The sequence below is a fragment of the Pteropus alecto genome, unplaced genomic scaffold, assembly GCF_000325575.1.
Source record: "Pteropus alecto unplaced genomic scaffold, ASM32557v1 scaffold113, whole genome shotgun sequence".
In the NCBI taxonomy this organism is placed as follows: domain Eukaryota; kingdom Metazoa; phylum Chordata; class Mammalia; order Chiroptera; family Pteropodidae; genus Pteropus; species Pteropus alecto.
Window position 1 is genome coordinate 6,230,120 of NW_006433949.1, and position 4,482 is coordinate 6,234,601.

The window sequence follows — 4,482 nt, forward strand, 5'->3', positions numbered from 1 at the left end:
TTACTAGTCATTGCATTTTGTATAATTCACCCCACTATGAAAAGATTTAAAAGAATGTTATAGGAAGAAGCAAGCTGAAGACCAATGTATCACATAATCCCACTTTTTATTAAAAATGGGACTATTTAATATTTCTGTATTTGAATTTTTTAAAAAACACAAATTTTTAAAGTTTGTGTTTAGGATCCTAGTGGATATGTTAAGAAAAAGACAAAGAATTATTTGTGATTTCTGACTTGGCTATATTTTTTATTTTTAATCAAAAGCTAAAAGCTTATGTTATACAGTTAAATTTAAGATCCCATCTATAATAGATTTTCAAGGAGTCGAATTTAAAGATAAAGGTTTTCTTAAACTTTTAAAAGCACCCACATTACAATTGTGTATGTACTTTAAGATTGATTGTCTATGGCCATGACACCCTGAACACACCTGATCTTGTCTGATCTCGGAAGCTAAGTAGAGTTGGGCTTGGTTAGTACTTAAATAGGAGACTACCTAGAAAGACTAGGTGCTGTAGGCGTAAAAAAAAAAAAAAAAAAAGACTTATTTAGTTACATAATCACATCAAATGAGATCTTGATTCAGTGCTAAACACTACTTGCCGGTAAATGTTATTTTTCTGGTTACTGACACTTTACACATAGGAAACAGGAGCAAACTCCCATACCCTAATTCACTTGAAAAAGCAGCTATAAAAAGTTTAAGTGGCTACTATAACACATTTTTAGAAAGTATATTTGCAGATAGGGCTGAACAAACTCTAAAGGGTAAACAGACCCTTCAGTCCCTTTCCCATAGTATGTCCTTCCCTGTACAACACTACCTTAAATCAGTCACATTTAGTAACACAGGTGGAACATCTTATTTACTAGAGTCTTAAACTCATTTTAAAAAAGACCCAAGGAAAGGGCAGTTTGATCCAGAAAATTTTTCACTGCATTTTAACTTGTTAAATCCAAAATAATAAAGTTTTATTAAAGTAACAATTGAAAAATTGTACTGTAATCAAGCCAATTAGTTATTTAGGTTGGAAAAAAAAAAAAGACTGTAATACACTGAAAAGGGAGTTGTCAGAAGTCCCCAATTCAGTGAACTGAATTTGCAATAAAACAGACCTGAAATATTCAGGAAAAATATCTTCTGTTACAAAATTTTTGGAAAATCAACCAGGTAGAAATATTCAGTGTAGATGGAAGGGTCAGAAGAGACTGGAATCAGAGACCAAACAGTTCTCTTACAGGCACAGGATGATAAAGCCTAGACTAGTTAAGTGGAAACAGGAGGTGATACAGTTACAAACTGTATTTTGAAAGAACCAATTAGACCTAGTGATACACTTTGCAATGGGAATAAAGGAGGGACAAGGGTCAAAATTTCTACAAGTATGACAAACACTGACCTGACCACTTAGCCTGATGACAATGGTGGTGGGCACCTGACTGGGCACCATAATCCTGACTCAGGCACCTCAATATATGTAGCAGAGGCAGCTGGAAGTCACAACCCAAGGCAGAACCCTCTGGACACAGACCACCTTCACATGGCCCAATGCTTACCTAATCAACAAGCCCAAACAGCACCAGCAAGCAGCAAGACCCAGACATTCCACTCCCCTAATGTGAAACTGAGATGTTCTGCTATCTTTTAACTTTAAAAGCCCTATTTCACTTTTCTTTCCCTTAAATCTCATCTCCCAGAGCCTGGACTCTATGCTGGACTGCCTTCACTCTTAGATAGTAAAATGTTTCCACGCTCAGCATTTAATCTTTGGTTTCATTCTTCCCAAACAGCTGGCACACTGGAAATTAGGAGTTACTACAGGGAGAGCTTACAGCTGAGAAAAAAAGATCATTTGAGGATGCCACAAAGAGGAGTTAAATGCTGAGAACATATGCTGAGCAAACTGGGGCAGTGAGATGTTAAGAAATTTGCCCAAAGTTACACAGAGAGAAAGCATCAAAAACAGAATGTGAACATAGTATGACTCCAAAGGTCCACACTTCTAAGCATTATACCATATTACCTCTCAACACAAGCATAAGAGCATGAGAGTTGAGAATGGGCCATTTGCTTTCACCAAGAAAGATTACAGGTGATTTTCTACAGCAGTTTCAATAAAATGATGAGTGAGTAGAGAGAAAATGCAAGTAGTGAGTTCCTATCATTGCCCGAGAAGGCCTAGCACTAGAAAATTGGAATGAAATTAAATAGTAACGTGAAAGATAAACAGGGTGAATTTGTTTATATAAAGATAGGGGAGAATTACACCGCTCAGAATACAGGAAAAATACAAGTTCTCAGAGAAGGAAAGATTAAAGATAACCAGAGGAGATTTAAAAAATTTCAATGATTATGTGGGTAAAATTTTAGCGAACTGAAGTTAGCTTTAAAGAAATAACACCTTCTCTACTGAGACCAGAAAGGTCAGATAAGAAATAAGGGCTGAAGTAGAGATGAGGTTTTATGAAAGTACTCATGCCAGAAAGTCTCAATCTTCTCCATAAAATAGGATGCAGAGTTGGTTACTCAGAATGAAGTGAAGAAGGTATGACAGATTCAAAGAAAAGAGCAGGTTTAGAAGCATCTTAAGTTGAAATTTCCTTAAAGCTTGGTTTCAAGAAAAATGAATCATCTACTTTATAAAATTCATGTTACAAAATAATTTATATTGAGTTAATACACAAAAGGGCACACTTGAATTCCTTTTAAAGAATAATGAGTAAGTGCTATGGAAACAGCCAGGCAAAAATGCCAAAGAAAGATATCGAGTTGGATGAAGTAAACTGTGGAAGGTTTCTCAGAAGACTGAAAAATGGGACATATTTCAAGCAGAAGAGATGACATATATAATGGTAAGAAGATGGAAATGCACCAAATTAGCTTGACTTGAGGAGGATAAACACCTAATAAAATGAGAACTGGGTTAATGAAACATGTGGAGTAGACAGAGAAGTGCTTTGTGAGGTGGTATAGTACAGTACTTTTAAGACTGGTTCTGCAGTCAGACATCCTGGGTTCAAATCCTGACTCTGTCTTTTGCCAACTGTGTAATCGTGGGAGAAATTACTTAAACCTTACCAGTTGTCAATGTCATCATTTGTAAAATGAGGATGATAATAACATCTCTCTCACAAAAGTAAGCTCTTAATGAAGTTACCTAGTAGATGGAGTGTTAATAACAAGTTTATTGTTCATGAGAATCACTATGAATTCTTCAGCTAGGGGATGGTGAAATGAGAAGAGTAAGGAAAATTATTATAATGACTCTATAGGGGTTAATAGCTAATATTTACTAAAGATTTGGCTTATTCTGAATAATTTTGTTATTTCTAATTACCATCCTAGGAAATAATTAACTTTTATTATCCCTAATTTACATATACAAGGAACAAAAAACTGAAGAGGTGACATATCTTGCTCAACTTTACAAAGTTAGTATGTGACAGAGCCTGGATTCAAATCCAGTTTGAGTCAAGAAGCTCTCAAATTCTCTGTTTACTATGAATAACCACCATTTGGATTTCCCAAGTAAATGATGCCCTCTGTAAGTGAAAATAATCAAGGACTGACTGCAGACACAATTATTTGTCATTTTCCAGCTGATAAATCAAGGTCAGCCCTAGGCCCCCATTTTTTCCAGAGGCCCAAAACTTTGTAAAGTGACTGTAGTGGTTTGGGGCTGCTTTCAGTAGAGAAGTGGGGGAAGAAATGTTAAGGTTGAGGTTAAACTCTTCTGTATCTTCCACTGGAGTATGTGTTACCATTGGGCTACTTTGTCCCGGCATCCTTCACTTCTACCTGTACTACTACTTTGTAATGCTAATGTTTTGTTTCAATTTTATTCCCTCCATTTATTCAGTTGGATTTTATCTGAATTACATATTGAGGAAAAGGCATACCTACACTATATAAACATTTGGCATCTATGTTCCCAATCAGGGAGCCCCGAATATGTAAAGCAATTACTAACAGAACTAAAGGGAGAAACAGACTAAAACACTATCATAGTAGGGGACCTAAATACCCCACTGTCAGATATGGACAGATCATCCAAACAAACATCAGTAAGGAAATAACATCCTTAAATGATACATTAGACCAACTGGACATAATTGACATTTACAGAGCCTTCCATCCCAAAACAGCTGCTTATACATTCTTCTCTAGTACACATGGAACATTCTCAAGGATTGTCCACATACTAGGACACAGAGATAGCCTCAACAAAAAAAGGTATAGGAAGGAAAAAGGGAAGATAAATAGGGTGAACGATGGGAGAGAAATGAGAAAATGATAGAAAACACCAGATGACTCATTTGCTTTTTAAAAAATTCATTAGGGTAACACTGGTTAATAAAATTATATATGTCTTGAGTAAAAAAAAAAATTTTGGCAAACTTCAGTATCACTCAAAAAGAAAAAGAAACTCCTCTTAAATAGCATTTCCCAAAGCAGAAAAAAAAAAAGGTTTAAAATCAA

The 4,482-nt window shown here is 35.5% G+C and overlaps 1 pseudogene; it reads left to right on the plus strand.

The window, feature by feature from the left end:
• Positions 1-404: 404 nt before the first annotated feature.
• Positions 405-523, plus strand: LOC112477251 (annotated as a pseudogene).
• Positions 524-4,482: the final 3,959 nt, after the last annotated feature.